Consider the following 21,749-nt stretch of genomic DNA (forward strand, 5'->3'; position numbering starts at 1 on the left):
GGAATGAAGACAACATTCCAGTTTTAAAAATTTTGTTTGAAGTCCTTTGTCCAATGAAAAAAAGCCAGTGGAGGCTCTTAGTCTTAGAGATAGTAATCTAGTAATTGCAGAAAATATCCCTTCCAAACTATTTGAAGAATTTTCAAATAAATATAATTCTTTATGAATTCAAATGCTACTTTCATTAAAAACAAGAGTTAAACAACTTTAATCTCTGATAAAATATGTACATAATTCAGATGACGACTTTTTGGAGACAAGATAAACAGCGGTTGACTTATCATCTTGCGAACATTTTCCCGTTTCATACCAACTAGAAAAGGCTACTTCTACTACGAGAAATAAAATTACTAAAACAAGTTAAAAAGCAGTAAGTTCGGCCGGGCCGAACTTTTAATACCCTCCACCATTTTCAACGAACTTGGAAATTTTTAAAAAATAAAATCCTTAAAAAATTCTGTTAAAATTTTAAAAATACCGAATATAGCCGTTATATTGGGGTCTATACGACATGGACATACATAGGCATTGTTTGTCATAAGCCATTAAGCAAATTCGAAACTTGAAATAAACGGCGAATAATGTAGCTAAAATCATCAAAATATCGTATATAAGGAGGTGCCGTTAAATTGGAGCTGTGCGAAGACCTGGACCAGCATAGACAATTTTCTGTCACAGGCTGTAGCATCTATAGCTTATAACTAAAGAACGGCTTGACGGATTTTGATAATTCATACAATTTTGGAACGTTATCCTGCCAAAAATCGCGGTAAAATATGCCAATAAATATGTGAAAGAAAAACAATCTCTTTGATGTGAGAACGAGAACTCAAAAAATGCAATTCATTGGGTCTGCAATCAGTAAATATGGTAGAGCGAATTTAACATTTAGTAAAAAAGGATTTATATCCTTCCAGAAATTCTTCCTTAACTTTCATAATATTTTAAATCGCTTTTGCAGGTCGATTTCGAGTATAGTTTACATTTTAACCATATTTTAATACTCATTTCAGCAAAGGTTGGTAATTTGAGAAGGAACAATTCTCGCAAAAAATGATTACGTTTTGGTATAACCATCAATGATTTAATATTCGTAATTACTTTGATCGTCTTTGAATTATACTATCATGAAAAATATGAACTTTATGGGGTCTCCAATTCACAATTTAAATGACAAAAATAAGTAAATTCCATTCTTACGGTAATGGGTGTAGAAGAGTAATTATCTTTGACTATTCTGAAATCATTCTGCCCCTAATTATGAGGTGGACTAAGGTGGAGGTGGACTAAGGTGGAGGTGGACTAATTCCACACAGCACGGTATTCTAAACGTTGTAAAAACAAATCCCAAATTACAGCACATTTGAAGGGAAAATTTCACTAAGCTCTTTACAATACCAAAAATTATGTTTCAACATGGGATTATTATAGATGTTCTATATCATATAGGTTTTTAACACTCAATTAAAGCCTACGGCTGAATAATAAGATCAAGCTATTCAAACTATCTAAAAGCGACGGTGGGTGATTATCTTTTATAATTTTTGCCATGAATATTTTTATACCCTACACCACAAAGTGGTCAGGGTATTATGTCTTTGTGCATTTGTTTATAACAGGCAAAAGGAAACGAGATAGACCCTTACTTCCTTTTGATGATATGCATAGAATCACATTCTGAGTCGATTTATGCATGTCCGTCCGTCTGTCCGTCCGTCCGCCTGTCCATGTATTTTTGTAAACAAAGTACAGTTCGCATTTATTGTCCTATCCAAATGAAATTTTGCACAAATCATTTGTTTGGACCAAGGACGAACCCTATTGAAATTGGGGATAATCGGTCAAAATTTAGATATAGCTCCCATATATATCTTCCTCCGAATTGCTTTTTATTGTGCACCAAACGTGTAATATCAGTCCGAATTGTATGGAATTTTGCACGTACGATCAGATTGGACCTGAAAATAAATATGATAAATATAATAAATATGACAAATTTGATCGAAATCGGTTCAGATATATATATATATATATTTTTTTAAAAAATAAAATCCTTAAAAAATTCTGTTAAAATTTTAAAAATACCAAATATAGCCGTTATATTGGGGTCTATACGACGTGGACATACATAGGAATTGTTTGTCATAAGCCATTAAGCAAATTCGAAACTTGAAATAAACGGCGAATAATGTAGCTAAAATCATCAAAATACATATATAGAGGTACTGATATATGGGGCCTATACGAAGACCTGGACCCGCACAGACAATTTTCTGTCACATACTGTAGTTCCTATAATGAACTTCAAATACCAATTTTGAAACAATTCCGGTGAATAATGTCGCTAAAATCATCAAAATACCGAGTATAGGGAGGTACCGTTATATGGGGGCTATATGAAGACGTGGACCTGCACAGACAATTTTCTGTCTTAGGGTGTAGTATCCATTTTGAACTTCAAATACCAAATTTGAAACAATTCCCGTGAATAATGACGCTACAATCATCGAAAAACCGAATATCGGGAGGTACCGTTATATCGGGGATATACGAAGACGTGGATCTGCACAGACAATTTTCCGTCTTAGGGTGTAGTATCCATTTTGAACTTCAAATACCAAATTTGAAACAATTCCCGTGAATAATATCTCTAAAATCATCAAAATACCGAATATTGGGAGGTACCGTTATATGGGGGCTATACGAAGACGTGGACCTGCACAGACTATTTTCTGTCTTAGGCTATAGTATCCATTACGAACTTCAAATACTAAATTTGAAATAATTCCGGTTAATAATGTCGCTAAAATCATCAAAATACCAAACATAGGGAGGTACTGGGGGCTATACGAAGACGTTGGCCTAAATAGCCCATTTACGAGCTTAACCTGCCTACTGGAAAAATAAACATGTGTGCAATATGTTAGCCTTCTATCTCAATTCGTTCGAAAAATAGCGTGATTACAACAGACAGACAGACGGACATAGCTAAATCGACTTAGAATTTTACGTTGACCAAGAATATATATACTTTGTGGGGTCAAAAATGTATATTTCGAGGTGTTACAAACGGAATGGCAAACTTAATATACCCTCCTTGCTATGGTGGAGGGTATAAAAAGGCTAAGGCTTTTACTCTTGTCAACGATTTAAACTTGTGGCATCGACGGTTATATATAATACGAACTTGAGTGATGTGAAGAACGCAAGTGTTGGCGTAAATTTTGGCAAAATATTTTCTGAACCATATTTTTGTCTGCGTGAAGGGGAAGCAAAACCGAAAAGTAAGCGGAGAAATCGGCAATCGAGTTAAAGATTTATTGAGATTGTTCATTCGGATGTAGTTGGCCCATTAAAAGAATGTTCGCTCTCGGGAGCTCGTTTTTTTGACATTTGTGGATGATAAGTGACGAAAATATCTTGTTTATCCAAACTAGAAAAAGTCGGATGTTTTTCTGAAATTCTTAGAATTCGAAGTGTTAGTGGAAAATCAGTGTTCTCAAAAAATCAAATTTCTACTATTGGATAATGTGGATGAGTACACCGGCAAATATTTTTCAAAATACTTTGAAAAAAAAAGGAATAATACATGAAAAAACGTCTATACATGCCCGAGCAAAATGGTGTAGCCGAGCGAATAAATAGGACGATTATAGGCCAAGCGATACTAAAATCTGCCGGGACGTGGCACTTCTTGAAAATTAGTCGTAAAAGGCAACCAGAGAGAAGGTATCGACGTTCTCTCCAGTCGTTCGGTACGGATCAATACGATATTTAACAGCATTTGCAGTAAAATATGATACGAAGATTTATAAAATGGATGATGTTAGCGCTTACTAAAATGGGATTAAAAAAACTATATACATGGAACAAAAGGAATGCTTCCGCCATGGTTCTTAAAAAGTCTGTAAACTTATCTTATGTGTGGATCGAAGCAATATGGGAGAGTACTGAATGAAACAATAACAATTTGAATTTGAAACAACTTCGTAAATAAATGTGACTATCAAAATACGGAATATCGGTGGTTATCGGTATATGTGCGCTATAGGAAAACGTGGAGATAAATATTCAACGTTCTGCCATCGGAGCTAGAACCCATTATGAACTACAAATAACAAATTTTTAGAAAAGTCCTTGAAAAAATGTGGCAAAATTCATAAAAAAAATATGTCAATCTGGATTGATATATACCATTTTTTTGCGTATGCAAATATGACAGAAGACAAGAAGATTTAAATTGCGATATATGTAGGCGATGTTCTTACATTCTTCAATAACCTAAACGAAATAAAATCTCTTAAGGACACACTTCGAGTAAATTTGAAATGAAGGACCTGGGTGAAGGAATCAAAATTGATCAGACTAGGTACATATTTGATATTCTGACACGTTTTGGGATGTATGTATGTAATAACAAGTTAAAAAGCAGTAAGTTTGGCCGGGCCGAACTTTTAATACCCTCCACCATTTTCAACGAATTTGGAAATTTTTAAAAAATAAAATCCTTAAAAAATTCTCTTAAAATTTTAAAAATACCGAATATAGCCGTTATATTGGGGTCTATACGACGTGGACATACATAGGCATTGTTTGTCATAAGCCATTAAGCAAATTCGAAACTTGAAATAAACGGCGAATAATGTAGCTAAAATCATCAAAATATCGTATATAAGGAGGTGCCGTTAAATTGGAGCTGTGTGAAGACCAGGACCAACATAGACAATTTTCTGTCACAGGCTGTAGCATCTATTACGAACTTCAAATACCACATCTCAAACAACTTCAGTGGGTATTGCACCTAAAATCGTCAAAATACCGAATATAGGGAGGTACTGATATATGGGGCCTATACGAAGACCTGGACCCGCACAGACAATTTTCTGTCACAGACTGTAGTTCCTATAACGAACTTCAAATACCAATTTTGAAACAATTCCGGTGAATAATGTCGCTAAAATCATCAAAATACCGAATATAGGGAGGTACCGTTATATGGGGGCTATATGAAGACGTGGACCTGCACAGACAATTTTCTGTCTTAGGGTGTAGTATCCATTTTGAACTTCAAATACCAAATTTGAAACAATTCCCGTGAATAATGACGCTACAATCATCGAAAAACCGAATATCGGGAGGTACCGTTATATCGGGGCTATACGAAGACGTGGATCTGCACAGACAATTTTCCGTCTTAGGGTGTAGTATCCATTTTGAACTTCAAATACCAAATTTGAAACCATTCCCGTGAATAATATCGCTAAAATCATCAAAATATCGAATATAGGGAGGTACCGTTAAATGGGGGCTATATGAAAACGTGGACGTACATGGCCCATTTACGAACTTAACCTGCCTACTGGAAAAATAAACATGTGTGCAAAATTTTAGCCATCTATCTCAATTCATTCGAAAGATAGAGTGATTACAACAGACAGACAAACGGACAGACAGACTGACATCGCTAAATCGACTTAGAATTTTACGCTGATCAAGAATATATATACTTTGTTGGGTCTGATATGAGTATTTCGAGGAGTTACAAACGGAATGACAAAGTTAATATACCCTCCATAGTAGGGTATAAAGAGATTTGGTACAAATCCTGGATATATACATAGTCCATAATCTTTAATCTGAATCACTTCTTCTACCTTGACGTTTTTATTTTTTTTAATGCCAGTTCGCTTATTTCACTGTCTGTTGCTTGTTTCTTCTGTTGATAATACGCTGTTGCTTCTGGTGGGTTTTGAAATTATGGGTTTTCGATGATCCTTTGTCGATTTTGTTTTGTAGTGTTTGATTTGCTAGTTGTTTTTGGTTTTTTTTACCATCCACCATATATAGCAATATGGGGCCAATGGGTAATGGGCACTACAGTCTTTTCGTATAGACCCATATAACGTATTTTTTTAATTTTGCAAGTTCCTTCAAAATGGTGCGGGCATGTAAAGTTCGGCCCGGCCGAAATTACCTGTTTTTTACGCCTTATTTTTGCTACTGCAATTTAATAATCATCTGATTATACTTTTTAGGAACCAAATTTCAAATATTTTCCAACCATCTACATTAGGGTAATGTGGGTTATGTTGTATGTGCAATTGACTTGTTTCTTCTCTTTGTGAGGGACAATTTCCTTTGGCGTTTTCCAAATGTTTAAAAATGTTTTATTTATAAATAAAATATCGTGTTCGGATTTTACAAAACATTTAGATAATATGTGTGCTATTGTTAGCGTCTAATTCTTTCCTGTAGTGCATAGATTTAATGAAGAGTCGAGAATTTCGATTAGCCTCTCAAAATATGTTGAAATTCTGTTGTGAAACTCACTAGATTTAACAAAGTAGTGACATTTTATTTTACATACGTAATTTACGAACTACATCATCCGTTATTATTTGATTATCCAATCTCATGTTTTTATAATAACCTTAATGATGCATTGAAAATCTCAGTGCCTTTCCAAATCGTCTGCTCAGATATGGGTGCACCTTGGTTTACCCCACATCTGAGACGCTTGCGAAATATTAAAAGAAGACTAAACAAAAAAATTAAAAAATACAATACAACGATATACTTAGTAATTACACAATAGTAAGAAATTTATACAATATTGAAAATTAAAATTGTTATTCTGTTTATCTATAAGAATAAGAAGAATGGTACAATGAAGAGAAGGTAGGCCAACTTTGAAAAAATTGCAAGTATAGAGGTCTACCTGTTTGGCTTGTAATGTCAGAATTAGTATCAAAACAATAAAAAATCAAACAACTTGTTGCATTTATTTTGAATAAATAATTGAAAACCGCGATTACTGAATGAAAGGTCAACACTTCTTTTTAAAATCATGTACTACATATCTCAAAAGGATTATTTCGCTACAAAAACTCTAGATTTGGTCGATGCATACGTTGAAATAAACATTTTGAAAACACCCGAATTTGAATGTTTTCTGAACAATTTTTTTGTTATTGAAAAAAAAAAAAAAAACACATACATAAACAAATAAATATGACATATTAAGCCAAGAAAATAAATAAAATTAAAATCATATGGTATCATAGCCCTACCTTGATATCATTGTACCATGAGTTAACCTAAGCCGAAATCTCAAAAATAATTACAAAATCGTGAATTCAAAAAGAAAAGCCCGGTAATGTCCTAGCAACATGAGACTTGGGTGTAGAGAATCATGTGATCGTAATGAAATATCATGATGGTGTACCAACATCCATTTTGATATCATGTGTGCATGAACATTATAGACTACCAACGATTATAGACTACTAACGATTATAGACTACTAACGACTACTTTACATAAATCCAAAAGTAGAACATGAAAAAGTTGTAAAAAAATACAACCATACGTGAGATGGCTCTGACTGAACTGACAGTTCAGTTGTAAACAAACAAATTGTAAATAAACAAACAAAATTGCCTTCCGATTTTTCCAGTGATTTTGTTCAATTTATTTATTTATTTAAAATATTATAAAAATTAATATTTCTGTTGCCTTATTTATTGGCGAACTCAGGATTCTTTTCCATATAATCAAGTAGTGCCCGTATCTGTGTGCTTGTGCTGGAATTGAGGATATAAAAAATTTAAGTTCGTAAATGGGTCATGTCCCGGGATATGGCCCGGAATTGTTTGGAATTTCTTATTTGAATTCAAATTTCGTATTCATGTATATTTCGATGACACTTTTTTAAAGTTGTTGATGTTCCTACCAAGTGGTAGAGGGTATTAAAAGTTCGGCCCGATCGAACTTAGGCGCTTTTTAACTTATTTATGTATTAACTTCTTCCACCAGCTCGAATAGCCAATGCACCAATCATGTATTCGCATTACAAATACAGTCGGCTTAAAGTATCAGTTGCATCAGCTGCGTCTCATCTGTTCTTTTTAAGTCCGTTTCCTTGTGGAGAATTCTAAGACTATATATTAGTGAGCATAATCAAATGAATTTTTATGTGGCACTAATGTGACTCTTTCGTTATATGTTCTCATACCATACTTATAAATTTTGATAGCTAGATGTGAAATTCAGAAATAAATGAGACCGTAACTCTCGTTATTTTAAATTAAATGTTCATATTTCCGTTGCTTGCCTGAAACAAACATGCATTACTAGTAGAATTTTATTTGTAATAAATATAGAAATTTTGGCATTAAAAGCAAAAGTGCTGTTAAATCTACAATAATAAATTGAATACATTGTTTTTCTATTTTTATTTATAAACTATCATAAGCTACAAATAAACAAAGATTAGCTATCCTAAACATGGATAACGTTTGTTACTACTTCAACAACTTAGATTTTTTATTGCTTTCATTTGCGGCATAATTGCTTAATTCATGAATGAGAATCAAAATTCTCATTACTTCAAAACAATAATTGTGCAATAACTTCATTTCCATATTGTGATTTATTGAATTTGAAAGAATACTCCAAAAAATATTCCTCCCACAAAAAACATATTACTTTTTATTACCTAACAATAACTTCCTGATCTTTTGGTTGGGGGCATAAGCATAAGTGTACAAATCAAATCTCAAGGTTTCCAAGTCAATAACCTTCATCTATACATATGTCATCGAGTCCACAACGTTCGTCGTAAATGCGGCTAAAGGATTTAGAGAGGAACTGCAAATTTGATGATTCATTCATTCAAACCTTGCCCTTGAGATCATGATTGGAATGGGTTGAGAGGGCAGTACAGATCTTTTTAGTTTTTCTGGTCTGTAAAATAAAAAAAGGAGATTTAGTTAATGAACATTACATTAATGTCACACATTAATTAAGCATTTATTGAAACCGTATTGTTAATGTGCAACAATGAAAAGGATAAAATACATAAAAAAACACACAAGTAATTAGTTTTCAATCGCAATAAGTTTGATGTATAGAATTTAATTTTGTTTCTTTTCAACAAATAATTACCTTTTGGTATGTGATAGGGGCGACAGAAGCCTTGATGCTTAACCTTTTAATACTCAAAGACAAGTGAACGCAGTGGCTCTAAGTGATCGCAGAGGATCCCTTGTCTAATTTTTAGTACATTTACAATTATTTAAATGTATCGAGGTGATCAACAAAAACAACAACTTATCTTAGTCAATTCGCATACTACAGGTTCCGCGAAGGGAGTTTGCAGATAAGATGTCGCTGATGACAATCAGCTTCCATCCATTCGCATAATACCTAATTCATCTAAAACTAGGTTTGAAGATAGAAGGGGCTATTAGAGGGCAAGGATCGTTTGGTTTCGTTGCAACCAGAAATGAATCATCCCATCCGATGTTATCTAACTACACCTTTTGTATTATTATTTTCGCTACAACAGGGGCTAACCAACCTATGGGATCAAACAATTCCGCTTGGAATATCCAGATTTAACAGGAATTGAATTCGTACAAAAATAGAAAGAATCCAAACTGGCATTTCACCTTTTGCCCAATGGTTTAGAGCTACATGCTTCTACAAAGAATAATACTTGGGCGTCAACTAAATGAAATGACAAGCAACAATAGACTTCTCATTAGAGGCCCGAGCAAGTATTGCGATTTCTAAATCATGTACACCGACAAGAAATGTTCACTAGGGTGGAGCGAGCAGACAATGTGATTCTATTTTGGAGGTGCTCAGATATAAAAGTAGCCTCTGACTTAAGATCAACGAGGGTTCGCACAGAATAGGACGTACACTGGTGAAGAAGATTTACAATAACTTTGGCTTTGTGAGAAGTATAGGAAACTTGACGATTGACTGTTGTAAACTTAATCGAGTGCTGGGAGGCAAAGAAGTTGTGTTGGACACTCTACTATTTGTGGATGACGATCTAGCTGGAATTTGTAATAGGGTATGATGCTTTGCACGGCACACATTACATATATATGTACTAGAACACCTAGATAAACAGTTAAACACACAAATTGTTATTTTTTACAACGGCTAGTTTCTGATCGAAAGACAATTTTTTGAAACGGGGACAAGAAAAGGAGCATGATTTTTATTTAGGGCAGCATACACAACGTTGTTTTGGATTATTTTGTAGTATTACTTGAAATTTTCGTCAAGTGGGCCTTAACGTTGCGTGAAATTGTTCTCGAATCCTCTATACCTCTACCCTCTGTTAAGAAAGAATCTGAATCGGACCATAACGATAAGAACGACTTACCTTTGAGACTGTTCCCAGAGTGTCACAAGAATAGGATCCCGGAGACTGACAATTGTTTATACAAGTTTGTAAAGTTTTTAAACCAGAAATAGTTTCGCTGGATAGAGTTAGAAGTTCAAAAAGATTTTCAAATAGATTGTCGTACGTATCTTGAAGCGATTTCCAAGCCAGAGAAAAACGTTTGTTCATTAGTGGAAATTTGAAAACTATTCCCTTAACTTCGCCTTTCTTTTCTTGTACTAAGTGTAAAAACCTCTGAATATCGCTTAACCGAAGATTATTGACTTGACCGACTTAAAACTCTGCAAATTTTCATTAATTTCTGACAAACAATGAATATAGTTTTGAAATGTCGATTGATATTTGGAATTCGCAGAGGAACCTTGCCTCCCAGTAATACACTTATAATAAGTGTATTTGACTTTACCCCATAAATCTTGAAATTCCGTGCTACGAATCAGAAGCCCGAATGAAGGAGGATAACGGACACTTGTTACGAGATTCTGTTTAATTATTTAAGAAAGAATAAAAATTTCAAAATTATTTTAGACAAGTCTGCACGCTAAATTAAATTAGGGAGAAGGCCCAAAAATATCTTAACTACAATGATATTCTCTTAAAGCGCAAATCTAAATTGGTGGAAATACTAAGATTCTGCAGAGGTTAACCACAAATGCAAGGAAACCAACTAAAAGTAATTAAACTGATTGATTATCTGCTGAAATCGTTATGGATTTTGAGAAAAGTAGAGTCAGAAAAAAGTAGAGTCAAGAAAATTCAGAATATTAAAAAAAAAAATTAAAAAACAAATATCAAATAATAATCAATATTTCGGTTCTTACCGATATTCGTTATCCAGCAGTTTGTAAACAAACAAAATGATCGTGTTTACTTGACAAGGAGGTCAGCTGAAAAAGTGCACCTTCGGTTGGCCAGCAGAACTCAAGCGCCGGCCATGAAGATGGCGCGGGCCGCCATAACAGCCGATGGTCGCTCTCCGCTCTTTTTAATCGACCGTGGCATCGGAATAAATGCTGAATATTATCGCGAAAATATTCTGGAAAGTGTATTAAAGCCTTGGGCATGCAAACATTTTGACTTCTACCTTGACGTTTTTATTTTTTTTAATGCCAGTTCGCTTATTTCACTGTCTGTTGCTTGTTTCTTCTGTTCATAATACGCTGTTGCTTCTGGTGGGTTTTTAAATTATGGGTTTTCGATGATCCTTTGTCGATTTTGTTTTGTAGTGTTTGATTTGCTAGTTGTTTTTGGTTTTTTTTTACCATCCACCATATATAGCAATATGGGGCCAATGGGTAATGGGCACTACAGTCTTTTCGTATAGACCCATATAACGTATTTTTTTAATTTTGCAAGTTCCTTCAAAATGGTGCGGGCATGTAAAGTTCGGCCCGGCCGAAATTACCTGTTTTTTACGCCTTATTTTTGCTACTGCAATTTAATAATCATCTGATTATACTTTTTAGGAACCAAATTTCAAATATTTTCCAACCATCTGCATTAGGGTAATGTGGGTTATGTTGTATGTGCAATTGACTTGTTTCTTCTCTTTGTGATGGACAATTTCCTTTGGCGTTTTCCAAATGTTTAAAAATGTTTTATTTATAAATAAAATATCGTGTTCGGATTTTACCAAACATTTTGATAATATGTGTGCTATTGTTAGCGTCTAATTCTTTCCTGTAGTGCATAGATTTAATGAAGAGTCGAGAATTTCGATTAGCCTCTCAAAATATGTTGAAATTCTGTTGTGAAACTCACTAGATTTAACAAAGTAGTGACATTTTATTTTACATACGTAATTTACGAACTACATCATTATTATTTGATTATTTTATTATTATTTGATTATCCAATCTCATGTTTTTATAATAACCTTAATGATGCATTGAAAATCTCAGTGCCTTTCCAAATCGTCTGCTCAGATATGGGTGCACCTTGGTTTCCCCCACATCTGAGACGCTTGCGAAATATTAAAAGAAGACTAAACAAAAAAAATTAAAAAATACAATACAACGATATACTTAGTAATTACACAATAGTAAGAAATTTATCCAATATTGAAAATTAAAATTGTTATTCTGTTTATCTATAAGAATAAGAAGAATGGTACAATGAAGAGAAGGTAGGCCAACTTTGAAAAAATTGCAAGTATAGAGGTCTACCTGTTTGGCTTGTAATGTCAGAATTAGTATCAAAACAATAAAAAATCAAACAACTTGTTGCATTTATTTTGAATAAATAATTGAAAACCGCGATTACTGAATGAAAGGTCAACACTTCTTTTTAAAATCATGTACTACATATCTCAAAAGGATTATTTCGCTACAAAAACTCTAGATTTTGTCGATGCATACGTTGAAATAAACATTTTGAAAACACCCGAATTTGAATGTTTTCTGAACAATTTTTTTGTTATTGAAAAAAAAAAACACATACATAAACAAATAAATATGACATATTAAGCCAAGAAAATAAAAAAAATTAAAATCATATGGTATCATAGCCCTACCTTGATATCATTGTACCATGAGTTAACCTAAGCCGAAATCCCAAAAATAATTACAAAATCGTGAATTCAAAAAGAAAAGCCCGGTAATGTCCTAGCAACATGAGACTTGGGTGTAGAGAATCATGTGATCGTAATGAAATATCATGATGGTGTACCAACATCCATTTTGATATCATGTGTGCATGAACATTATAGACTACTAACGATTATAGACTACTAACGACTACTTTACATAAATCCAAAAGTAGAACATGAAAAAGTTGTAAAAAAATACAACCATACGTGAGATGGCTCTGACTGAACTGACAGTTCAGTTGTAAACAAACAAATTGTAAATAAACAAACAAAATTGCCTTCCGATTTTTCCAGTGATTTTGTTCAATTTATTTATTTATTTAAAATATTATAAAAATTAATATTTCTGTTGCCTTATTTATTGGCGAACTCAGGATTCTTTTCCATATAATCAAGTAGTGCCCGTATCTGTGTGCTTGTGCTGGAATTGAGGAAATAAAAAATTTAAGTTCGTAAATGGGTCATGTCCCGGGATATGGCCCGGAATTGTTTGGAATTTCTTATTTGAATTCAAATTTCGTATTCATGTATATTTCGATGACACTTTTTTAAAGTTGTTGATGTTCCTACCAAGTGGTAGAGGGTATTAAAAGTTCGGCCCGATCGAACTTAGGCGCTTTTTAACTTATTTATGTATTAACTTCTTCCACCAGCTCGAATAGCCAATGCACCAATCATGTATTCGCATTACAAATACAGTCGGCTTAAAGTATCAGTTGCATCAGCTGCGTCTCATCTGTTCTTTTTAAGTCCGTTTCCTTGTGGAGAATTCTAAGACTATATATTAGTGAGCATAATCAAATGAATTTTTATGTGGCACTAATGTGACTCTTTCGTTATATGTTCTCATACCATACTTATAAATTTTGATAGCTAGATGTGAAATTCAGAAATAAATGAGACCGTAACTCTCGTCATTTTAAATGAAATGTTCATATTTCCGTTGCTTGCCTGAAACAAACATGCATTACTAGTAGAATTTTATTTGTAATAAATATAGAAATTTTGGCATTAAAAGCAAAAGTGCTGTTAAATCTACAATAATAAATTGAATACATTGTTTTTCTATTTTTATTTATAAACTATCATAAGCTACAAATAAACATAGATTAGCTATCCTAAACATGGATAACGTTTGTTACTACTTTAACAACTTAGATTTTTTATTGCTTTCATTTGCGGCATAATTGCTTAATTCATGAATGAGAATCAAAATTCTCATTACTTCAAAACAATAATTGTGCAATAACTTCATTTCCATATTGTGATTTATTGAATTTGAAAGAATACTCCAAAAAATATTCCTCCCACAAAAAACAGATTACTTTTTATTACCTAACAATAACTTCCTGATCTTTTGGTTGGGGGCATAAGCATAAGTGTACAAATCAAATCTCAAGGTTTCCAAGTCAATAACCTTCATCTATACATATGTCATCGAGTCCACAACGTTCGTCGTAAATGCGGCTAAAGGATTTAGAGAGGAACTGCAAAATGAGTTTTATTTGATGATTCATTCATTCAAACCTTGCCCTTGAGATCATGATTGGAATGGGTTGAGAGGGCAGTACACAAACAATGCCAGAAATTAGGTTTTGTTTATTTTAAGGCAGACCACTATTTGAGTCCCTTAAAGACACGAACCTCCCAACCCGGATGTAAGGTAGCAGATCTTTTTAGTTTTTCTGGTCTGTAAAATAAAAAAAAGGAGATTTAGTTAATGAACATTACATTAATGTCACACATTAATTAAGCATTTATTGAAACCGTATTGTTAATGTGCAACAATGAAAAGGATAAAATACATAAAAAAACACACAAGTGATTAGTTTTCAATCGCAATAAGTTTGATGTATAGAATTTAATTTTGTTTCTTTTCAACAAATAATTACCTTTTGGTATGTGATAGTGGCGACAGAGGCCTTGATGCTTAACCTTTTAATACTCAAAGACAAGTGAACGCAGTGGCTCTAAGTGATCGCAGAGGATCCCTTGTCTAATTTTTAGTACATTTACAATTATTTAAATGTATCGAGGTGATCAACAAAAACAACAACTTATCTTAGTCAATTCGCATACTACAGGTTCCGCGAAGGGAGTTTGCAGATAAGATGTCGCTGATGACAATCAGCTTCCATCCATTCGCATAACACCTAATTCATCTAAAACCAGGTTTGAAGATAGAAGGGGCTATTAGAGGGCAAGGATCGTTTGGTTTCGTTGCAACCAGAAATGAATCATCCCATCCGATGTTATCTAACCACACCTTTTGCATTATTATTTTCGCTACAACAGGGGCTAACCAACCTATGGGATCAAACAATTCCGCTTGGAATATCCAGATTTAACAGGAATTGAATTCGTACAAAAATAGAAAGAATCCAAACTGGCATTTCACCTTTTGCCCAATGGTTTAGAGCTACATGCTTCTACAAAGAATAATACTTGGGCGTCAACTAAAAGTAATTAAACTGACTGATTATCTGCTGAAATCGTTATGAATTTTGAGAAAAGTAGAGTCAGAAAAAAGTAGAGTCAAGAAAATTCAGAATATTAAAAAAAAAAATTAAAAAACAAATATCAAATAATAATCAATATTTCGGTTCTTACCGATATTCGTTATCCAGCAGTTTGTAAACAAACAAAATGATCGTGTTTACTTGACAAGGAGGTCAGCTGAAAAAGTACACCTTCGGTTGGCCAGCAGAACTCAAGCGCCGGCCATGAAGATGGCGCGGGCCGCCATAACAGCCGATGGTCGCTCTCCGCTCTTTTTAATCGACCGTGGCATCGGAATAAATGCTGAATATTATCGCGAAAATATTCTGGAGAGTGTATTAAAGCCTTGGGCATGCAAACATTTTGACTGCAGACCTTGGACATTCCAACAGGACTCAGCACCATCGTGCTCAGCGCGCGCCACCCAAGAATGATTACAACATGAGCTCTCTCCGGATACCAATACGTTACTTCGCCGAGATTGGGCCAAAATACCTCAGAGCAACATTCGGGCAGCGTATTACGGTTTCATTGGCCGTTTGTAGGCCATAATTCGTACCAAAGATGACCAATTCGAACATATCTAAACTTATTCTAAAATTTTATGCTATTTTCGACATTTTTTGCTTGCATTCTATAAAATTTAAAATAAGTGTTTGACTTTGTTGCAGTTTTTATCTCACAAGAAGCAAGTGCATTTGCGAGTAAATAATATATTTATTTTAATTAAAGTAGCTAGCCAATTATTTTGCAAACCAAAATGAAAATAAAAGAGATTTTAAATAGGGTGAGATAGGGTGTACCAAAGGCGGCTAGCATCGACAAACAAATTAAAAAAACACCATTTTTCCTTTTCTTCTAAATGCACACAATAATAGAATACACTGAACTTACATATCTGTTTTATGATGTTTCGATGAGATAGATGAATGACAGAAGATGAGGTTATGCAAAATGCGAGGGGGAAGTGCTGTTGATGATTTCTTTGGTAAAGAGAAGAAAAAAACATACATAAAGTTTCCGCTTTTCCAACAATCTGGCTCGATTCGACCAAATGTTAGTGTGCAACAATGAGAGGGATAAAAAGGTAAAATAAAACACACAAGTGATTAATTTGCAAATTACATATGCATATACAGACAATGAACGCAGAGGCTCTAATTGTTTAGGATACATTGTCAGTCATTGTTAGTACATTTACAACTATTTGAGTGTGTCGAAGTGAGGAACAAAAATCACAATCTATTTTTATACTGTTCCCATGTATGGATTGGATCATCTGTAAGCAGAAAGTCTTCAAATTAGGGACTGTTTGTCATCTTCCGGTATAGCAACCATATGTTTTGTCATATCTCCTATTAATGTGACTGTATATTTCCTATTCAGATTCTGGAAGTAGGACGATCTTATCTACTAAGCTGGTTCAAATCCAAACGACGGTGTTAGAGTCATTGGAGTTTTGGAATCTTTTGTATCAGTATTATATGAGACATGTTTAGCATATTTTTAAATAGTAATAACTTTTATTCTTTCAAAGTGTCCTTAAAATTTCAGCAAGACCTCTCTATAGAGTCATTATTATTTATTTACTATTTCTTTAATTTTTGTACATCTTCCTCAACAATTTGTGTCACCTTATTTATTAGCGCTACTTTGATTCCTATCAATTTATTATTTCCCTTAATTAAACACTTTAATTTCGAAATATTAGAAAATGTTCTCATTAGGTGTAATTGACAATGTCATATTTGCAAGCCACATGCACAAGTTAAAAATGTCCTAATTTATACTTTCCATTATTAAACAAATAATTTATTTGTATATAAGCAAATAAATCCTTTCGATCGTTATACCTTCCCCAATAGTATGGAGGGTATATTAAGTTTGTCATTCCGATTGTAACATTCAAAACATACATTCCATGTCGATTTACCGATGTCTGTCCGTCTGTGGAAATCACTAGAGCTTTCTAACGAAATTAAATAACTTGATCACTTTTTCGTTTAATCCCTAGATTTAATGTTTTTTTGGTTAATTCACGAATTAGAAATTGGTGTGAATTGTGTTCCCATATCGGTCCACGTTTTGGAATAGTCTTTCTTTCTTCTTCTTTCTTTCTTCTTCTTTTGGAATAGTCTTTCTTTCTTCTTCGGGTTTCGCATTTGGAAAATCTCAAGTACAAATCCACGCCTTTGTGTACTCCCAATATACCGGTTCTTTGCAATATTCAGCATTTTCAAGATATTAGCTACACCTTTCAAGCTTGATATTTAGAGTTCGTACAGTCGACTCCGCTTAACTGTAAGTCGTATTACTGGAAAATATCGGATAACTGGAATTGAGTTCTGCACCATTACATTTTTAGGTCACTTTCTTATTATTTAATTCGCATTACTGAAACTCCGCATAATTTCAAATATTGCAATTTCTATTGAAATCACTCCGCTTTACTGAAAAAACAAATATTGCCATCTATTTTTTAATTACTAGATAATGCCATCTAGTTTACATAATTATAACTGAACAAACTCACTAGATAAGAGGAGAATGACGGAACATGTAATATTTGATATCGATTATTAACATTTTGATAACACAATTCTCGTTATTTCTTTTTACATACTCGGATAAGTGAAACAAAAACAAAATAAACACAAGAATTAAAAGAATGTTCTATTCAAATTATTTCAAAGAAATCAGACATGTCCAGTAAATATAAGTGTTTATCTTATAAAGAAAAGATGGAAATAATAGAAAAACTGAAATCGGGTGTTCCCAGAAAAGAAATTTGTGAACAATTTACGTGTAGTGCCGCGACAGTTTGTAAAAACTTGTAAAAAATAAACAAGTTGTCACCAATGTAATGGATCGAAACAGAAATGTTTTCATGAAAAGACAAAGGACAGGATCACATAAAAATGTGGAAGATGCTTTATTCATTTGGTTCAAGGATATGCGATCAAAACAGGCCACAATAACTGGGCCGTTATTGTTGGAGAAAGCAGATGATTTTGCAAAAAAGTTTAATGTAAATTTTAAACCAACGAATGGTTGGCTCGAACAGTGGAAAAAACGAGAAAATATTCACTTTAAAAACCTGAGCGGTGAAAAAAGTTCTGCTGATACAGGCGGGGCTAAAGAGTGGCTAGAAAACATTCTTGCGAAATACCTAGAAGAATATTCAGCAGACAATATATATAATGCTGATGAGTCCGCATTATTCTATAAACTTGTTCCAAATGGAACCTTAGCCCATAAAAATGAACATCCATCCGGACAAAAAATGTCTAAAGATAGAGTAACACTGTTGTTCATAACAAATTCAACTGGCAATGACAAAAACATTTATTGTGTAGGAAAATCCAAAAGTCCAAGATGTTTTAGAAAAAACACAATACCAGTAAATTATTATTCTAATTCTAAAGCATGGATGACAAAAATGTTATGGACGGAAATTCTAAAAGATTTGGATATAAAGGTAAAAGAAAAGAATAAAAAAATGTTTCTTTTTGTTGACAATGCATCGTGTCACCAAATAATGGATGATGCAACATAACCGTAATATTTTTGCCACCAAATACCACTTCCCTAATTCAACCTCTTGATCAAGGAATAATACGTTCTTTAAAATCGCAGTACAGAAAGCGGTTATTGTCTGAGCAAATCTTGCATTTAAAATGTGGTCTACCCCCACAAGATTTTTCGAAAAAAATTGATTTGTTAGAAGCTCTAAATATGATAAAATGTATATTAAATTGCTTCAAAAAAGGTGAATGAATTCCTAGAGACAAGTTAAGACATGGAAATTATGGATGATTAATTTGCACTTGATATAGAAGAACTTATTAGGGTAGACGAAAATGAGTAGAGTATATTACACTGAGTACAAAAGAAAATAATGATGAAGATTGTCCTGAAAATAATGCAATTGAAGAAGACATATCGCCAAAACCTACTTTAAGAGAGGCTTTTGCTGCAATGAATGTTTTAACTGATCATTTTCGAGACAATCCTGAAGCACGACAAAAGTTTCACGATCTTGAAAACGTGATGTGCCAATTAAATATAAAGCGTTTGACACAAAAAAATATGCAAGATTATTTCCAATGTAATTAAATAATAATTTCTCCGATAATATATTTTAAAATAGTGAATGTTATTTTAATGTTTCTTTTTGATTTTAACTTAAATGATACGACTGAAGTTCCTTTAATTTAATATTTTTCATAGTATTTTTATCACTGTTAGACTGAAAGTATATTGATTTAATTTTGTATGATCTCTGCGAATAAAATTTGTTTAACTCAATAAATGTGTGTTTTTGTTTTGAACGGGTATGCAATTGGATTATTGATTTTTTTCATTTTTGACAAGTTCGGATAAATGAAAAAAATTTCACTGAAGCGAAGTTCGGATAACTGAAAAAATTTTCAGTTATGCGAACTTCGCTTAAGCGAAAACTTCGGATAACTGAAATGAACAAGCCAATTTTTTGTCGTTTCAGTAAAGCGGAGTCGACTGTAATAGGCACAGCGGGTGATTGGCTGTAGAGGTTCATATTTTCGTATAGCCCCATATAACTGTAACACCAAATATTTGTTTATTTTTCTTCAATAATTTTTTTACATTTTGCAAGTTCCTTTCATATGGTGGAAGGTATTTTTTTTAATTTAAAATATTTTTCGAACTCAGCATTACTTAATAGTACATGCTTATTATTAAGTCATTTTTATACCCTCCACCACGGAAAAGAATGGTATATTAAACATTCATTGGAGTATATATTCATTCATTGGTGTATATTTAAAATCCGAAGTCGGTTTTGTCCGTCCGTAAGTTGTAATTATGATAGAGGCCGCATTATTTGATGCATAGCTTTGACATTTTCACAACTGCTTTTATTGTTTCTAGGATGTTTGGTATTGAAAATAAAGTTGATATATCGGTCAACGTTTCAGCATTGGAATCTAATGGCGGCTGCATACATCAATGTGTTCTTATATATTTTGTAAGGCCGTTGGTATGTAACCAACAAAGAAGTGTTTCCTTATATGTAAGACATGCAATGTGTTATAACGAAATCTTTGGCTGTACATTTATTGAGTTTTTTTATTCTCTTTACCAAACGAATCATCAAAAGTACTTCCACCTCGCATATATATATATATATATATATATATATATATATATATATATATATATATATATATATATATATATATATATATATATATATATATATATATATATATATATTATATATATATATATATATATATATATATATATATATATATATATATATATATATATATATATATATATATATATATCTATATCTATAAAAGAGGAAAATGTTTGTACGTTTGTTTGTTTGTTTGTTTGTTTGTAATTTATGGAGTCGAAAACTGCTGAATTGATTTTTCTGAAAATTTCCATATATACTGCAACATCGCCTGAAAGTAACATAGGCTATATACATTTTTGAATTTCCACTTGGAACTGGAGATATAGCATCAGAATCGGAGGTACCTCCCAAAAATTTAGATTTTATATGCACATATCTATTGATCGGTTAAAGATACAGTCTCCAAATTTGGAATGTGCAACGGAATTTGGAACAAAAATAAGTTTGCTAAATAATATTGTAATCGGTTCAGATTTGGATATAGCTCCCATATATATTTTCGACCGATTTCGTTCATTTGATGCCTCAAACACAATATGAATGTTCGATTCCAATGAAATTTGGAATATGTGACGGGATTAGACCCGAAAATAAATTTGTCAAATTATATTGAAATCGGTTCAGATTTGGATATAGCTCCCATATATATTTTCGGCCGATTTCAAGCATTTGATGCACCAAACACGCTATGTATCCCCAATTTCAATGAAATTTGAAACGTGTTATAGATTTTATCTAAAAAAATTTATTTCCCAAATTATATTGAAATCGGTTCAGATTTGGATATAGCTCCCATATACATTTTCGGCCGATTTCATGTATTTGGTGGACCAAACAAGATATGTATATCCAAATTTAATGAAATTTAAAATAAGTAACGGAATCGGGAGCAAAAATGAATTTTTCAAATTATATTGAAATCGGTTCAGATTTGGATATAGCTCCCATATATATTTTCGACCGATTTCATGTATTTTATGCACCATACACGATATGTATGTTCGATTCCAAAGAAATTTGGAATATGTAACGGGATTTTGATTAGAAAATAAATTAGTCAAATTATATTAAAATTGGTTCAGATTTGGATATAGCTCCCATATATATTATCCGCCGATTTCACATATTTGATGCACATTTGACAAATTATATTCAAATACGCTCAGATGTGATTATAGCTCCCAAATACATACTCAGCCGATTTCACATATTTGATGCACCCAAAGCGAGAGAGACAAAATCTGGCACCAGCAAAAATTGCCAAATTATAT

At 32.9% G+C, this 21,749-nt stretch overlaps 1 protein-coding gene across 3 annotated transcripts in view; it reads left to right on the forward strand.

Annotated features, from left to right (window-relative positions):
* LOC101888976 (ionotropic receptor 75a) overlaps nt 1-21,749 on the forward strand; it is an 814,889-nt gene that overhangs the window by 242,432 nt on the left and 550,708 nt on the right. The gene's annotated exons all lie outside the window — the stretch shown is intronic.

The sequence above is a fragment of the Musca domestica genome, unplaced genomic scaffold (genome assembly GCF_030504385.1).
Source record: "Musca domestica strain aabys unplaced genomic scaffold, Musca_domestica.polishedcontigs.V.1.1 11, whole genome shotgun sequence".
Taxonomy (NCBI): domain Eukaryota; kingdom Metazoa; phylum Arthropoda; class Insecta; order Diptera; family Muscidae; genus Musca; species Musca domestica.